This window comes from Loxodonta africana, chromosome 10, assembly GCF_030014295.1.
Source record: "Loxodonta africana isolate mLoxAfr1 chromosome 10, mLoxAfr1.hap2, whole genome shotgun sequence".
Lineage (NCBI taxonomy): Eukaryota > Metazoa > Chordata > Mammalia > Proboscidea > Elephantidae > Loxodonta > Loxodonta africana.
In genome coordinates, this window is record NC_087351.1 from 26,828,762 (window position 1) to 26,847,290 (window position 18,529).

General features: G+C 37.0%; 1 pseudogene; it reads right to left on the reverse strand.

Annotated features, from left to right (window-relative positions):
• Nucleotides 1–6,807: 6,807 nt before the first annotated feature.
• On the reverse strand, nt 6,808–7,933 carry LOC100659692 (olfactory receptor 4F15-like; annotated as a pseudogene).
• Between the last annotated feature and the right edge of the window lie 10,596 nt (nt 7,934–18,529).

Here is an 18,529-nt window from a genome sequence, read left to right on the forward strand (position 1 = left end):
GGCTTCTTACCATATGTCATTATTATTTTGTGAATGTTTCATATTGGATATAAAAGATCATAGAGCTCTAATCGGATGTATTCCTCCAGAAACCATTTAATCTTTTCTCTATTAGATATAATAGAGTTAAGATGGACCACCTAAATTCAATCGGGGACTGAGGTGACTTCAGCCTGGATTGTAGATTTCATAAGACTCAATCCACTGTGGTTTGTTCCTGCTTTTTAGTTATGTTCTTTCCAGGTTTTGACTGTGACCCTGATGGATCCCTTTTTCCTCTGCCTGTGAGATTTCAGGGGATTTAGTTTTGTCCTTCAGCATTTTTGAGTTTACCACTGTAACCTTCATTCATTTCCCCAGCTTCAAAAGCACAGCAAATTACTCCAGTAGAAAACTGGCTTTATTTATTTATTTTTAATAATTTTTATTGTGCTCTAAGTAAAAGATTACAAATCAAGTCAGTCTCTCACACAAAACCCCATATACACCTTGCTACACACTCCCAATTACTCTCCCCCTGATGAGACAGTCCACTGTTTCCCTCCACTCCCTCTTCTAACCCCCTCCACCATCTCATCTCCCCTCCAGACAAGAGATGCCAACATAGTCTCAAGTGTCCACCTGATCCAAGAAGCTCACTCCTCACCAGCATCCCTCTCCAACACATTGTCCAGTTCAATCCATGTCTGAAGAGTTGGCTTTGGGAATGGTTCCTTCCTGGTCCAATAGAAGGTCTGGTGGCCATGACCACCAGGATCCTTCTAGTCTCAGTCAGACCATTAAGTCTGGTCTTATGAGAATTTGGGGTCTGCATCCCACTGTTCTCCTGCTCCCCCAGGGGTTCTCTGTGGTGTTCCCTGTCGGGGCAGTCATCGGTGGTAGTCAGGCACCATCTAGTTCTTCTGGTCTCAGGATGATGTAGTCTCTGGTTCATGTGGCCCTTTCTGTCTCTTGGGCTCGTAATCACCTTGTGTCCTTGGTGTTCTTCATTCTCCTTTGATCCAGGTGGGTTAAGACAAATTGATGCATCTTAGATGGCTGCTTGCTAGCATTTAAGACCCCAGAAGCCACTCTTCAAAGTCGGATGCAGAATGTAGAAAACTGCCTTTATTTTTGCCCTTTTTAATTTAATGCAGATGATAAGAATCCAGTTATGAATACAATTGCTAAGCAAAAAAATAAGATCATGAAAAGAATAAACATAAAATATCACTAAATTTATAATCCAAAAATAATTTTGGATCACAGATATTCAGGCCCAAGTGTACTCCCAAATTAACAGGAAATTAAGTTCAAATTTTTTATTTATCAAAGCCAAACATAAATTACACCAATTTCATAATTGGTGAGTTATTACCATATATATGAAATAATCATACAATAAAGCCTTGGAACCCAAGTCTTGAACAATAGAAAGGTTTTATGAGTTATATAAGAAAATAGGTCAGCTAATAATCTGGGCTCAAATCAACATCTATTTGAGCCCAGGGTCAAAAAATATTCATCTTAACAAGACCCATATGCAAAAACTAATTCAAAATAGATCAAAGACCTAAATATAAAACCCAAAACTATAAAGATCATAGAAGAAAAAATAGGATCAATGCTAGAGGTCCTAATGCACAGCATTAACAGGATATAAACCATAACTAACAACACAAACTCCAGAAGGTAAGCTAGATAACTGGGATCTTCTAAAAACTGAACACTTACGTTCATCAAAAGACTTCACCAAAAGAGTAAAAACAGAACCTACAGACTAGGAAAAAAAAAAAAAAATGGCTACGACAAAGGCACATTCGATAAAATCTATTCAAAAAACCAACAACTGTACAACAAAAAGGCAAATAATTCAATTAAAAAATGGGCAAAGGAAATGAACAGACACTTCACCGAAGAACACATTCAAGCAGCTAATAGACGCGTAAGGAAATGCTCGCCATCACTAGCCCTTAGAGAAATGCAGATCAAAACCACAAGGAGGTGCCATCTCACCCTGACATTACTGGCATGAATCAAAAAACAGAAAATAACAAATGCTAGAGAGGCTGTGGGATGATTGGAACTCTTATGCACTGCTGATGGAAATGCAAAATGGTACATATGTTTTGGAAAATGATATGGTGCTTCCTTAGCAAGCCAGAAATAGAAATTCATATGATCCAGCAATCCCACCCCTAGGAATATAAAATAATATATCCTAGAGAAATGAGAGTCATCACATGAATAGACATATGTATACCCATGTTCATTGCAGCCTTGTTCACAGTAGCAAAAAGATGGAAACAACCTAGATGCCAATCAAAAGATGAATGGATAAACTATGCTACATAAATACAATGGAGTACCACCCAACAATAAAGATCAATGATGAATCTGCTAAGCATCTCACAACATGGGTGATTCTGGAGGGTATTATGCTGAGTGAAATAAGTCAATCACAAAAGAACAAATATTGTATGAGACCATTACCATAAAAACTCTTGAAAAGATTTACAAACAAAAAGAAACAAGCTTTGATGGTTATGAGGGAGAGGAGGGATGGGGATGGAAAAATACCAAACAGACAATAGATGGATGGTGACTTTGGTGAAGGATGAGACAGTAAACAGTGCTGGGGAGGCCAGCACAGCTTACACAGGGCAGGGTCATATAGGTTCCATTGATTCATCCAGACTCCCAGAGGGGCCAAATTGCCGAACTGAGGGCTGTGGAGACCATGGTCTCAGGGAATGTCTAGCTCAATTGGCATAACATAGTTTATAAAGAAAAGGTTCTATATTCTACTTTGGTGAGTAGCCTCTGGGATCTTAAAAGCTTGTGACCGGCCATCTAAGATACTTCACTGGTCTCACCCCTTCAGGAGCAAGAGAGTAGGAAGAAAACTAAAGACACAAGGGAAAGATTAGCCCAAAAGACTGATGGGCCACAACTACCATGGCATCCACCAGACTGAGTCTAGAACAACTGAATGGTGTTCGGTTGGCACTGCAGACTTCTCTGACAGAGATCACAGTGGAGGGTTGTGGACAGAGCTGGAGAAAAATGTAGAACAAAATTCTTACAAAAATAGACCAGATTTACTGGCCTGACAGAGGCTAGAGAAACCCCAAGATTATGGCCCCCAGACACTGTTTAGCTCAGTAATGAAGTCACTTCTGGGGCTCGCCCTTCAGCCAAAGGTTGGACAGTACTATAAAACTAAAGGGGTACATCAGCCCAGGAGCAAAGACTACAAGGCAGGAGGGCACAGAAAAGCTTGTAATAGGGAATCCAAGGTTGAGAAGGGAGAGTGTTGACATGTCATCGGGTTGGTAACCAATGTCACAAAACAATATGTGGACCAACTGTTTAATGCAAAGCTGGTTTGTTCTGTAAACTTGCATCTAAAGTACAATTAAAAAACAAAACAGAACAAAAACAATTATCCTTCCTACAAAATCTATCTTAAATATATTTTAATGTTCAGGAAAAAAAAAATAGCTCAATTCCCAGGATATATTCTAACACCAGTTTTCATTTCAATTCAAATATGAATAAAAACTATAACTTTCTGGAAAAAAAAGTTGTGAAAGGAGACTGGGGGAAGGGTTAGGGAACCTAGATTACAAATAAGTAAAAACAAAAAAAAATTCATTGCCTGAGTCATAAAAATTGGGTTAAAATTTAAAAAATTATGAAATGTGCAATATAAAAACATGGATATAGCTATAGATACATAGGTATTTTATGTATAGATATATTCAGATGCAGATATAGATATAGATATTAACCTGCTGTAGATGAACTGGATAGAGAGCTTGAGTCAATTGGAATTGACACAGACAAGACTGAAGGCAGAAGATACAGGCCAAATCATTGATATACATATGATATCTGAGGCTCTCCCTCTTGTTTTCTAACCTACCATATATCAATTATCCCTTATCATTCCTCTCTATCCATTCTGTTTACATGCCTACTATCAATCACTTCTCCCTTTCTCAGGTTTTAAATCTCTCTCATGCACTTTTTCTCTTTCATACAAAATGTAATTATTCCTATACCGGGTTTAAATATAAGAAGAATTATGTATTTCATGTTGTTTTTGTTAGGTGCCGTCAAGTCGATTCCAACTCATAGCAACCTTATGTACAACAGAATAAGACCCTGCCTGGTCCTGCCCCATCTTCACAATTGTAACGCTTGATCCTTTGTTGCAGCCACTGTGTCAATCCATCTCATTGAGGGACTTTCTCTTTTCCGCTGACCCTCTACTTTACCAAACATGCCCTTTTCCAGAGACTGTACCTTCCTGAGAACATGTCCAAAATGTGTGAAACAAAGTCTCTCTATCGTTGCTTCTAAGGAGCATTCTGGCTATATTTCTTCCAAGACAGATTTGTTCCATTCTTTTGGCAGTCCATTGTATATTCAATATTCTTCACCAACACCATAATTTAGAGGCATCAATTCTTCTTTGGTCTTCCTGTTCATTGTCCAGCTTTGACATGCATATGAGGCAATCGAAAACACCATGGCTTGGGTCAGGCACACCTTAGTCCTCAAAGTATCTTTGCTTTTCAACACTTTAAAGAGGTCTTTTGCAGCAGATTTGACCAATGCAATACATGGTTTGATTTCTTGACTGCTGCTTCTATGGGAGTTGATTGTGGATCCAAATAAAACAAAATTTTTGACAACTTCAATCTTTTCTCCATTTATCATGATGTTACTCATTGGTCCAGGTGTGAGGATTTTTATTTTCTTTATGTTGAGCTGTAATCCATACTGAAGGCTGTGGTCTTTGATCTTCATCAGTAAGTGCCTCAAGTCCTCTTCATTTTCAGCAAGCAAGGTTGTGTCATCTGTATATCACAGGTTGTTAATTAATCTTCCTTCAATCCTGATGTGAGCTCTTCATTATATAGTCCAGCTTCTTGGATTACTTGCTCAGCATACAGCTTGAATAAGTATGGTAAAAGGATACAACCCTGATACATAGCTTCCCTGACTTTAAACCATGCAGTATTCCCTTGTTCTGTTGAAATGACTGCTTCTTAACCTAGGTACAGGTTCCTCATGAGCACAGTTAAGTTTTGGAATTCCCATTATTCACAATGTTATCCATAATTTGTTATGATCCACACAGTCAAATGCCTTTGCATAGTCAATAAAACAACGGTAAACATCGTTCTGGTATTCTTTGCTTTCAGCCATGATCCATCTGACGACAGCAATGATATCCCTTATTCCATGTCATCTTCTAAATCTAGCTGGAATTTCTGGCAGTTTCTTCTCAATGCACTGCTGCAACCACTTTTGAATGATTTTCAGCAAAATTGTACTTGTGTGTGATGTTAATGATATTGTTTGATAAGTTCTACATTCTGTGTATTTCACAATGCGTACAAAAGTTTGAGTATTTTCCTTGAAAGTTGATAAATTTGAATCCAGACTGTCTAATGCCTGAGGCCATACTTTCAGCTTTTCCAAGGTTATAGTCTGCTTTTCCTTGAACTTCCCATAAACATTTATCAGGACTGTCACCCAATTCCTAAACAACTTCCTAAATAGAGAGTTAATGTGAAATATATCATAACCTATTAGTCAACTGTCTATTCTGAATATCGTAAAATAGTGAATTTAGATTAAAAAATAGTGAGGCTTACAATGATTTGTCTTTTAAAATGAGTAATTCAGAGCATTTTTGAACTAAGTAATAAAGCAATGAACATAAAATATAAATCAACATAGAGCACAGGTTACTTTGTTTCAAAGGAATTAATGTGATGAGAGTTTTTTTATCCTTTTGTATGAATACACTTTCCAATCCATGTTGTTGTTGTTAGATGCTGTCAAGTTGGTTCCGATTCATAGCAACCCTGTGTGCAACAGAAGGAAACACTGCTTGGTTCTGCACCATACTCACAATAGTTGCTATGTTTGAGCCCATTGTTACAGCCTCTGTGTCAATCCAACTTGTAAAGGGTCTTCATCTTTTTCACTGACCCTATATTTTACCAAGCTTGATGTCCTTCTCCAGGGACTGGTCCTTCCTGATAACATATCCAAGGTATGCGAGACAAAGTCTAGCCATACTTTCTTAGAGGGAGCACTCTGACTGAACTTCTTCCAAGACAGATGTGTTGACTCTTCTGGCAGTTCATGGTGTATTCAATATTCTTCACCAACACCATAACTCAAACTTTGGTCTTCCTTACTCACTGTCCAGCTTTCACATGAATGTGAGAATTGGGTCAGGTGCACTTTAGTCCTCAAAGTGATATTGTCACCTTTTAACACTTCAAGGAGGTGTTTTGCAGCTGATTTGCCCAATGCAATACATCTTTATTTCTTGACTTCTGCTTCCATGGCTGCTGATTGTGGATCCAAGTAAAATGAAATCCTTGACAACTTCAATAAATAGAGGAAAATAACAGAAACCATTAGTGGTTCTGTGACTAGAGCACTATGGTCTGGATTTTTAAAAAACTTTTCAGCATTATCTATGGACAATTAAAAATATAGGGTACACAAAAAGAATATGTGCTTTCAGTATTTGAAAGTCCTGAAATACATAGAAATAACTCCATAAATGATTAATTAAATATGCAATAAATAAATCTTTGACTTTGAATAAAACAACCCAATACATTTCCGTCCTGAATTTGGAACAAGTAACACACATGACTGAATATGATGGTCTATACAACAAATACTTGGGGTATCTTATCAAGTAAATTCCTAATTTTGTATATTTATTTAAGCATTTGTGTTTCTTGAAGTGGTTTGAAAATACCCAATGCAACATGTGCTCTCTTTTACTTAGATTTTTCTCAAACTCAGGAATTGACTACTCAGTTTCCTCATTGCCTTCTTCATGTCCTTGTTTCTCAATGTGTAGATGGCAGGATTCAAGAGAGGTGTGATCAAAAAGTCCAAAACTGCAAGAAATTTATCCACCGGCACTGTGGGACATGGCCACATATAGACAACAATGCACGGTCCAAAGAACAAAACCACCACAGTGATGTGAGCTAACAATGTAGAGAAAGAAGGCCTTGGATAGAGCCCTTGAAGAGTGTTTCCATACAGTGACCAGGATGAACATGTAGGAGAAATTAATAAGAAGAAAGTTCCCATGGAAACAATCCCACTGTTGGCAGTAACAATGAACTCCAGTTTGTAGGTGTCTGCGCAGGCAAGTTTGATAAACCAAGGTAGATCACAGTAAAAGCTGTCTATCTCATTAGGGCCACAAAAATGCAAATGGGCAACAAATGCTAGCTGGAACCCTGAATGAATGATACCAAAAACCCAAGCACCGAACACAAGCCAAATGCACATCCATGGACTCATGATGTTCAGGTAGTTGAGGGGCTTACATATGGCTACATATCGATCCAAGGCCATGGCTATGAGCAGCATCATCTCAGATGCACCCAAGACATGAAGTATAAAAATCTGGATGACACACCCTTGAAATGATATGGTGTTTTTCCCAGAGTACAGGTCAGAGAGCATCTTAGGAACTGTTACAGTAGAAAAACACAAATCCATAATAGAGAGGTTGGCTAACAGGAAGTACATAGGGGAATGCAAATGAGAGTCAAAAGTCACTGTTAACACAACCAGGAGGTTTCCAAGCACAATTGATATATACGAAATGGTAGAGCAGGAAAGAATAAAATGCTGCATAGGCCTAGAGTTAGAAAGTCCCAGGAACACAAATTCAGACACCACAGAATAATTTGTTATACTCATTGACTTGTGTTTGTTACCTAAAAGGAACAAAAACAACAAAAAAAAAGAGAGATAAACCAGAGCTGTTGAAAGAATCAGATGCCATTGCATTTTAAACTCTGATATTAAACAAACACCTTCACCAACAGCCACAAAAATCCTTTGAAAAAGAAATGCATTAGTGTACTTATTTAACAAATATTGAGTAGCTACCATGAGCACCCCCTATAAAACAGGCATTAAGTTACATTCTGATATAAAACACAGACTCTGCCTTGATGCAGTTTGCTATTTACTAGTGAAGCTCAACATTAAGTAACTAATCACACATTGGAGAATTATAATGGTGATAATCAATGTGAAGAAAAGAACAAAGTGCTATGAGAGCAATGAAAGCTCATAACAGTGCTATCTGCTGTGGTCTGAAAAATGACATTTATGTTAAGATCTATATGATGAATAAAATTAATTAACTGAGAAAGTGTAGCAAGAGTTATCTAGGAATAGGGAAACCCAGAAGCATGAAGAAACAGATCAATTTGGAATAAATAAATAAAATTAGAAAAAAAAAGGTTCAAGACAAGAAGAACCTTATAGTGTATGGTAAGGAACTTGGTCTATAGCTTAGAAGTGAGAAAAGCCATTGAGGCAGAACAGTGAAATAATCATATTTGTGCTTTAAGAAACTTACAGTAGCTGCCCTCATGGTAAAATGGTTATGCACTTAGCTGCTAACCAAAAGGTCAGGAATTCGAACCCACCAGCAGCTCCTGTGAGAAAAGGTCATGATAATCTGCTCATGAAAAGATTATAGCCTAGGAAAGAAGACAGAGTAGTCAGACACGTCATAACAACCTATTTACAACAAAGAGCCAAGAAAACAAGTGAATTGGACATAGATGACGACTTTGGAGCCCTAAGCATCAAACACAAGGCTGAAGAATCAAACCAAATGCCAAGTGGAGGGAAGGACAGTATAAGAACAGCAGACACAGAGAAATACAGATCACCAGCATCCTGCTAGCTGAGACAAAGCAAGTAGTGTTCCCAGATGAAACCACCATAACCTAGTACAGCCAAGCAGGAGAGACTACACTTACGTTCAGAGCAAGGCAGAAGTGCTTCCTGCCCTGCGAAAGTAAAGCGCACACACCTCACTCACCGCAATAAGCTAAGCCCTCATGCCAGTGGCCTATGGGCCTGTAGGCCTTTCCATACCATCCTTCCCCATGTCCCTGCCCCACAGGTATTAACAGTCCAGAAATGCGCGCCACTGTCCAGACCACTAAGCGATGAGCCTATAAACTGGAGGCTCAGCCACTTGCACTAGGCGCCCACAGACCTATAGCACCTCTTACTCCCTTCAGCCACTCATGCCAATGGCTTAAATACCAATGATTCCTCCTACTCCCTCTGGCCACCCACACCAGGGATCTGAGGGCTAATGGTACCTCTCACTCTCTCCAGTCACCTATGCTGGGAATCTGAGGGACAGCAGTGCCCTCTACTCCCTCCAGCCCCACTTGCCAGCAACCTGAGGACTCGCATTGCCCTCCCCTCCATCCAGTCACTCATACTGGGGACCAGAGACCTGGCAATATTTCTCACTCTCTCTAGCTGCCTGCACTGGGGGCCTGAGAGCCAGTGGTGCCTCCCACTCCATCCAGCCACATGTGCAGTGGAACTGAGGACCACTGGTGCCTCCTATTCCCTGTAGTTACCTGCATCAGGGGCAGGAAGACTGGCTGCACAATCTTCCCCATAACACGTTCTTAGCAGACAGGGACTCGACCTCTAACCAGATACCCATTTACAAGAAAATCATCCCTGCCTCACCCTTGTATCCCTCCCCCCTTCCCCTACAATTGGAGGGCTGTGCCCATCTGAACTCTCTAGTGCAGCACAGTACACCTGGGACCATTGGTGAGATCTGTTCACTTCTCTCTTTTATATCTCAAGGGACAATCAAGTCTTGTAGGTTGAGTCCTGCCTCACTAACACAACTGCTGTCAATCCTCCTCATTAACATCATAAAGGCAGAATTTACAACATATAAGAAAATCACACAATACCAGGAATCATGGCCCAGCTCCAATGGTGACCAGTGACATGGGCTCTCTTGACTTGACCACACAGCAATTTGCAGAGTGTACACAAAATGCCCAACCCTGCAACCAAGGAGAAGCTCCTTGCACCCACAGCTGTGTGACCAGCTGAACAGATAATCAGCTCACCAGAAACTACAGCTACCTCCTCAGCAGCCCTGCAAGACTAACAAACAGAGACTTGCCCTCACACACCCAGTCACTGCCACACCCACCTGGAGACAGGAGATGAGAGCCTCAATGTGGCTAGATTAGTGACCATAGTAGTACATAGGCTAAGCATATCTGGATTTATCAAAACAAAACAAAAATTCAGGATGTAGCAAACAAACATAAATTAATAAACATAATAACATCTTGATGCCTTGGAGACAACAGACAATATAACATCATACAAAGAAGGACAAGATGACTCCAGCAAGTGACCAAAATATAGAACCAGAAAACTTTCCAGAGGAAGAAAGGCAATGGAACTACCTGATAAAGAATTCAAAAGACTAATATACAGGGCTTTCCAAGAGATAAAGACAGATATCAAGGAAAACACAAAAAACAGTAGAATTCAGAATAACAATACAAGAACAAAATGATGAAAGACTCAATTAGAAAACATACAGAAAGAACATACAGAAATCCAAAAGATTAACAATAAAATTTCAGAAATAGACAATTCCATAGAAGGATAGCAGCAGAATTGAAACAAAAGAACACAAAATCAGTGCATCTGTAGACAAATTACTTGACCCAAATTTGTTTGAGGAAAAGTCAGAAAAAAAGCATAAAGAAAGATGAAAAAAGCGCAAGAGCTATGTAGGACACCATCAAGAGCAAAAAAATTGGGTGTGATCAGAGTTCCAGAAGAGGGGGAGGCAATGGAAAACACAGAGAGAATTGTCAAAGATTTGCTGGCAGAAAACTTGCCTAATATCATGAAAGAAGAGAAGGTATTTATCCAAGAAGCTGAATGAAGACCATAGAGGAGATACCCCAAAAGAAAGTCATCAAGAAGCATCATAATCAAACTTGCCAAAACCAAAGACAAAGAAATAACCCTGAAAGCAGCTAGGGAAAAACAAAGTCACCTAATACCAAAAAAACCATACCCAGTGCCATCGAGTAGATTCTGACTCTTAGTGACCCTATAAGACAGGGTAGAGCTGCCCCATGGAGTTTCCAAGGAGCTCCTGGTGGAGTCAAACTGCTGCCCCTTTGGTTAGCAGCCGTAGCATTTAACCACTATGCCACCAGGGTTTCCCCATAAAAAGTCACCTACAAAAGGGAAATCAACAAGACTAAGCTCTGATTATTAGGCAGAAACCATGTAGGCAAGAAGGAAATGGGGGGACACATATTAAACCTTGAAAGAAAAAAAAATTGCCAACCAAAACGTATATATGCAGCAAAATTATCTCCCAAATAAAAACCCAAAACAAAAACAATGGTGAAGTTAGGACATTCCAGTTAAACAGAAATTAAGGGAATTTTTAGAACCCAGACCAAACTTAGATGGAATATTAAACAGGATCCTTCAGATAGAGAATCACCACCACCAGACAACAACCTGAGATTAAGACACAGGACAACATTAGCCAGATAACAACTCAGATAAAAAATTCTCCAAAACAAAACAAAGCTAAAAGGCTGAAAAAAGGCAACAAGAGCTATCAATCTGTAAATGATGACAACATCAAAACAAAATGGAATAAATGGTATAGAATTTTCATATGGAGAAGAATTGAAGGTGATATCAAGAAATAAAGAGTGGCTTAAATTTTTTTTTTTTTAAACTTAGGAAGAAAGTGATAAATTGCAAGGTAACCACAAAAAGAGTTAACAAACCTACTTACCAAATAAAAAAGAAAAACACAGGCTCAGTAAACACAAAAATAAAAATAATGAAAGAAAGTAAAAGAAAATCCACTATCAAAAAGAACTCGGCACAGAAAATTAAGCAAAGAAACCACTGACACCACAAAAAACAGAAAAAAAAAAAAAGCCAACAAAATGACAACAGTAAACTCATACCTATCAATAATCACACTGAATGTAAATGACTTAAATGCACTAGTGATGAAAGAGAGAATGGCAGAATGAATTAAAAAAAACATGACCCACCAATATGCTGTCTACAGGAGACACACCTTAGACACAAAGACATAAATGAACTAAAACATTAGTTTTATATGGAAAAACATTGTAAAGCAAACAGTAACTAACTAAAACAGATGAGGAGTGTCAATATTAATATCTGATAAAATAGACTTTAAGGAAAAATTCATCACAAAAAAAAAGAAAGGACATTAAATAATGATTGAAGGGTCAATCCACCAGGACAATATAACCATAATAAATATATACGTACCCAGTGACAGAGCTCCAAAGTACAAAAAGCAAACTATAAAAACAATAAAAAGAGAAATAAACAGTTCCACAAACATAGTAGGAAACTTCAACACACCACTTTTGGTGAAGGATGGAACATCTAAAAGAAACTCAACAAAGACACAGAAGATCTAAATGCCACAATCAACCAACTGGACATGAACAGAGCACTCCGCCCAACAGCAGCAAAGTACACTTTCTTTTCTAACACCCATGGAATATTCTCCAGAATAGACCACATTTTAGGCTACAAACAAAGCATTAACAAAATCCAAAGTACTGAAATAATACAAAGCATTTTCTCTGATCACAAAGCCATAAAAGTAGAAATCAATAGCAGCAATAGCAAAGAAAGAAAATTGAGGACATGGAAATGAATATCACCTTACTTAAAAATCACTAGGTAATAGAAGAAATCCAAGAGGGAATCAAAAATTCCTAGAATCAAATGAGAATGAAATCATCTTACAAAACCTTGGGGGACATAGCAAAAATGGTGCTCAAAGATCAATTTATAGCAATAAACACACACATTAAAAAAGAAGAAAGGGCCAAAATCAAAACATTAACACTACAACTTGAACAAACAGAAAGAAAGCCACAAAAGACACCTACAGTCACCAGAAGAAAGGAAATAATAAAGATTAGTGCAGAAATACATGCAATAGAGGATACAAAAAAACAATAGGAAGAATCAACAAGACCAGAAGTTGGTCCTTTGAAAGGATCAACAAAATCAACAAATCATTGGCCAAATTGACAAAAGAAAAGCAGGAGAGGAAGCAAGTAAATTGAATAAAAAACAAGATGGGTTGACATTACAACTGACCCAACTGAAATAAAAAGGATCATAATGGAATAATATGAAAAATTGTGCTCCGACAAGTTTGAAAATGTAGAGGAAGTGGACAAATTTCTAGAAACACATCACCTACCTAAACTAACACAAACTGAGGCAGAAAAACTGAACAGACTCGTAAAAAAAAAAAGAAGAGATAATTAAAAAAAATTTCCAACAACAACAAAAGCAAAAGCCTGGCCCAGATGGCTTCACTGGAGAATACTATCAAACATTCACGGAAGAGCTCACACCAGTACTACTCAAACTATTTCAGAGCATAGAAAATAAAGGAATACTACATAACCCTCACACCAAAGCCAGGCAAAAACACCACAAAAAAAGAAAATTATAGATCAATGTCCCTCATGAATACATATGTAAAAATTCTTAACAAAATTCTAGCCAATAGAATTCAACAGCATATTAAAAAAAAAAATACATCACAACCAACTGGGAATCATATAGGGTATGCAAGGATTGTTCCACATTAGAAAACTAAATAACACAACCCACCACGTAAAACAAAAGAAAAGAACCACATCATTACTTAAATTGACACTGAGAAGCCATTTGACAGAGTCCAACACCCATTTCTGGTACAAAACTCTCAGCAAAAGAGCAATAGAAGGGAAATTCCTCAACATAAAAAGGGCATTTACACAAAACCAACAGCCAACATTATTCTCAATGGAGCGAGACTGAAAGACAGAACCTACTCTACAGCCACGGTAGTCAAAACAACCTTGTACTGGTACAACAACAGACACACTAATGGAACTCAGACATAAATCCATGCACCTATGAACAGCTGATCTTTGACAAAGGCCCAAAGTCCATTAAATGAGGAAAAGACAGTCTCTTTAACAAACGGTCCTGGCAAAACTGGATGTCCATTTGTAAAAAAACATGAAACGGGACCCATTCCTCACACTATGCAAGAACAAACTCAAAATGGATCAAAGACCTAAATATAAAACTAAATATAAAATATAAATTCATAAAGATCATGGAAGAAAAAATGGGGACAATGCCAGGAGACCTAATATATGGCATAAATAGAACACCAAACATAATTAAAAATGCACAAAGAGCAGAAGATGAACTAGATGAGTGGAAGCCCCTAAAAATTAAATGCTTAGGCTTATCGAAATCCTTCTCCAAAAGAGGAAAAATAGAACCTATAGACTAAAAAAAAAAGGCTATGACATATCTGAAAAGGGTCTAATCTCTAAAACTTATAGAAAACTTCAATACCTTAACAACTAAAAGACAAACAATCTGATTAAAAAATGAGCAAACAATATGAACAGACACTTAAAGAAGACATTCAGACAGCTAACAAACACATGAAGAAATGTTGGTGATCATTAGCCATTAGAGAAATGCAAATCAAAACTACAATGAGATGCCATCTCACCCCACCATTACTGGCACTAATTAAAAAAATAAAAAAATGTGGAAGAGATTGTCAAGTGATTGGAACTCTTATACACTGCTAGTAGGAATGTAAAATATACAACTACTATGGAAAACGACATGTCACTTCGTCAAAAGTTAAACATTGAAATACCAGCAATCCCACTCTTAGGTATATACCTTAAAGAAATAAGTGCTGTGACACAAATAGATGTATGCACACCCATGTTCATTGCAGCATTATTCACAGTAGCAAAAGGATGGAAACAACCTAAGTGCCCATCAACAGATGAATGGATAAACAAACAGTGGTATACACGCACAATGGAATACTGCATAATGATGTAGAATAACGACAAATCTGTGAAACATCTCACAATGTGGATGAGTTTGGAGGACATTATGATGAGTGAAATAAGTCAATCACAAAAGAAAAATATTGTATGATACCGCTATTATTAAAAAAAAAAAACAGGTTTACACACTGAAAAACAAACAAACAAATATCCTTTTATGGTTACCTGGGATGAAGGAGAGGAAGGGAAAATTACTAACTAGATAAAAACAGGGGTTAATATTGGCAAATGGAAAGGCAATACACAGTACAGGGGAAGTCAGCAAAACATGACCAAGGCATGGGAGGACACTGAGAGGAACCCTAAGAACAAAGGACAACAACGGTAATTACTACAACATAGACAATCCCGCAACAACAGTAATAACAAACAATAATTTACAACTGGATACATAGGTAGATACATATGCCAAGAGCTGTGGGAGGGTGTAAGGAAACACAACCACCTGCAGATATAGGTTTGGTGGTCGATATTTCCACATATACAACTATAGGTGCTGCTTACATATTAATATAAACAATAGAGCACACAAAGGTCACCATCAGGGCAACTTATTAGGCATAATCAAACACCTCATGGGGCAAAGTACCTAGGTGTGAAGGTGAAGGACCATAGACTCAGGGGGCATCTACCTCAGTTGGCACAACCTAGTTCTAAAGACAAAGTTCTGCATCCTACTTTGGTGAGCAGTGCCTGGGGTCTTAAAAGCTTAGGAGCAGCTACCATAAACACAACTATTGATCTCTTACTGTCCGGATCAAAGCACATTGGAGAAAACCAAAGACTCAAGGGAGTAATTAGTTCAAAGAACTAATGGATCATATGAACCACAGCCTGCACAACGCCAGTACCAGAAGAACTAGATGGTTCCCGGGTACAACTACCAACTGCTCTGAGTGGAATTACAACAGAAGGTCCCAGACAGAGCAGAAGAAAAATTGTAGAACAAAAAAATCAAAGGAACCCTTGAGACTATGGCCCTAAGACACCCTTCTGAACTGGAACCAAAGCCATTCTCAGAGGCCACCTTTCAGCCAAACCATAGATTAAAAAAAAAAAAAAAAAAATAGCCCCATAAAATAAACAGGGACACCTGAGAGGAACGTGTTCTTTAGAACAATCAATAATATGAGATAAAAAGGGCAACATTTGCACAAAAGCAAAGATGAGAAGGAAGAAAAGGGGAGAAATTCAGGAGAAAGGGAAATGGGAAACCTAGGATGGAAATAGGGGATCGCTGACACATTGTGGGAAATGAAACCAAAGTCATGGAACACTATATATACAAACTATCAAATGGGAAATTAATTTCCTCTGTAAACTTTAACCTAACAAACAGTACAAAAAAAAAAAAAAAAGAATTTAAGAGGATTACACCTAGGAAACCCCATGGTGCAATTCTACTCTGTCACATAGGGCTTCTATGAGTCAGAATCATCTCCACAGTACCCAACAACAGCTGCAAAGTAAAGAATGTGCTAGAAGAATCCAGAGGGAAGAAGTCAGTCTATTAAAACATCGTATTAAATTAATGTGGATGGAATGAACACAATTTACCAAATTTTGCAAAGATAGAGTTCCTTACCTTACAACTTTAACCAAAATGAGTTCAAAGGGCTATTTAAATTAAAATTTAAAACAACAAAATATAGACATATATAGATAATCCCTTTATGATAAAAATCTTTCTAAGCATATCCCCATATGCACAAATCATACAGTAAAAACTTATACTTTCAGTATAAAATATTTAAATCTTCTATATACATTTTTAAAGTGAAACAAAGTGGGAGAGCATTTTTTAAATAAAACTATGATAATCCAAATTACAGTGACCTAAACACATAAAGACTATGATCAAAATAAGAACTCCATATGGTCAATAAATATATGGATAACATTTAAACACATTAGCAATCAAAGAAATGTAAAATATCAGTGGGTTTCTACTATATTTGTAGTAAACTGTCAGTTTAAAATAATGAATCCTGGGTGAGGATGTGAGGAAACATAAACTCTCATATCCCACAATGCTGCATAAAAATTGATAAATCTTTTTCAGAAAACCATTTCAAACATATAGTAAATATTTTTAAATTACCATATGACTAAGATTCTCATTAGGAGAGTTTTTTCTTAATACAGTGACAGTTGGAACAAAATATTTTGCTATTAGAGCAAATGTTGCACAATTTACAAAAAATATTAAAAAAAAAATAAGCTAAATCTAAACAGTGGGAAAAATATGTCCAAGTAGGAAAGCCACTCAATCTTACATGTAAAAAACTAATACAAAAGAAAAATATTTATAAGTATCTTTAATTAAAAAAAAGAGCAGTACACAAAAAAAGTATAAAAAACACACTTTTAAAAATAAGCCTAGAAAATAGAAACAAAGGATCAGCAACAAATTGTTGATGTCTGAGCTTACATGTATTTATTAGGTTGCACTATAAGAAATCACCATTTCAATAAGTCAAAAAATTGCCAAATAACAATTTAACAGAAGAACTGAGCAAGAAAGAGTGAGACAGTAACTGAGGTAAATGGCAATGGTGTGTCATTGCAAGAACCTGCCAGCTCTTGCAATAAGAGTATTTTGACAACACGATGTGTGAATTTAAAAATTTTCATATTCTGAAATGCAAAATGTACATTCAGAATGGTTACAATTACAGTAATGAAGAAAAAAATTTTTTAAAGCCTAAGATATAACTGTTGTGTTAGTTGATATCAAGTCAATTCCTACTCGTTCGTGGCTACCCCACAAATGCAGAGCAGAATTGCTCCATAGGATTTCCAAGGCTGGAGAAGGCGATTGCCAATTCTGTCTGCCAGAGCACCTCTGGGTGGGTTCAGACCACCAACCTTTCAGCTAGTTGTTGAGATAATTGAAAAGGAAATTAAAAGAAATCACCAATTGTTTTCCCTGAATACTAGGGGGAAAAAAAGTGCCATTACTCCTTCCTTCTCTTTTCTTTACTTTCCAAATATTCAGAATTTTTTAATTTAATATTAGTAGGCTTTAATGAATACATTTCAAGGTGAAAAGTGAAATAATATCATCTATAAGTATTTTTTTTATAAGTAGGGAATACATATGATTTTGATTAAAAGATACGTAAATGTACTACTTTAAAAGGTAAATTTGACTTAAAAATTTATAAAGGAAAAATATACCAACAAGCAGCTCACAACTGAAAATTTACAGGTGACAAACTCTTTTAAAGTCATTCAACCTCACCAATTACTAAGAAAATGCAATTTAGAACAGCTTTTGTTTTTACTGTTTTTTTCCTAACAGGTTGCCAAAGACGAAAAAGGATAAAGAGGTATAGATTAATCCCAGTATGTTTAAGACGTCCTTGTAATAGCAGATTTTATGCATGATTAGTGGGAGTAGAAAGTAATATTTATTAGAATTTAAAATGTGGTAACTCAGGCGATAACAGAAAGCTCTGAGGGTTAGGTTTATGGAGAAAGTATTATAATCAAATGGCAAACCAACAGCTTACTTACAAAAGTGCAGATTTAGATGTATTACATGTAATATATGTTACTTCTATGTATGCATATATGCACACATTACATGTAAATGTTCATTACACTGTTAATTCAAAAGCAAAAAGAAAAGATAACCAAAAAAAAGAACCAAAATATGACTACAGAATCATTATCGAATCTTTAAATCAAATTATAAAAAT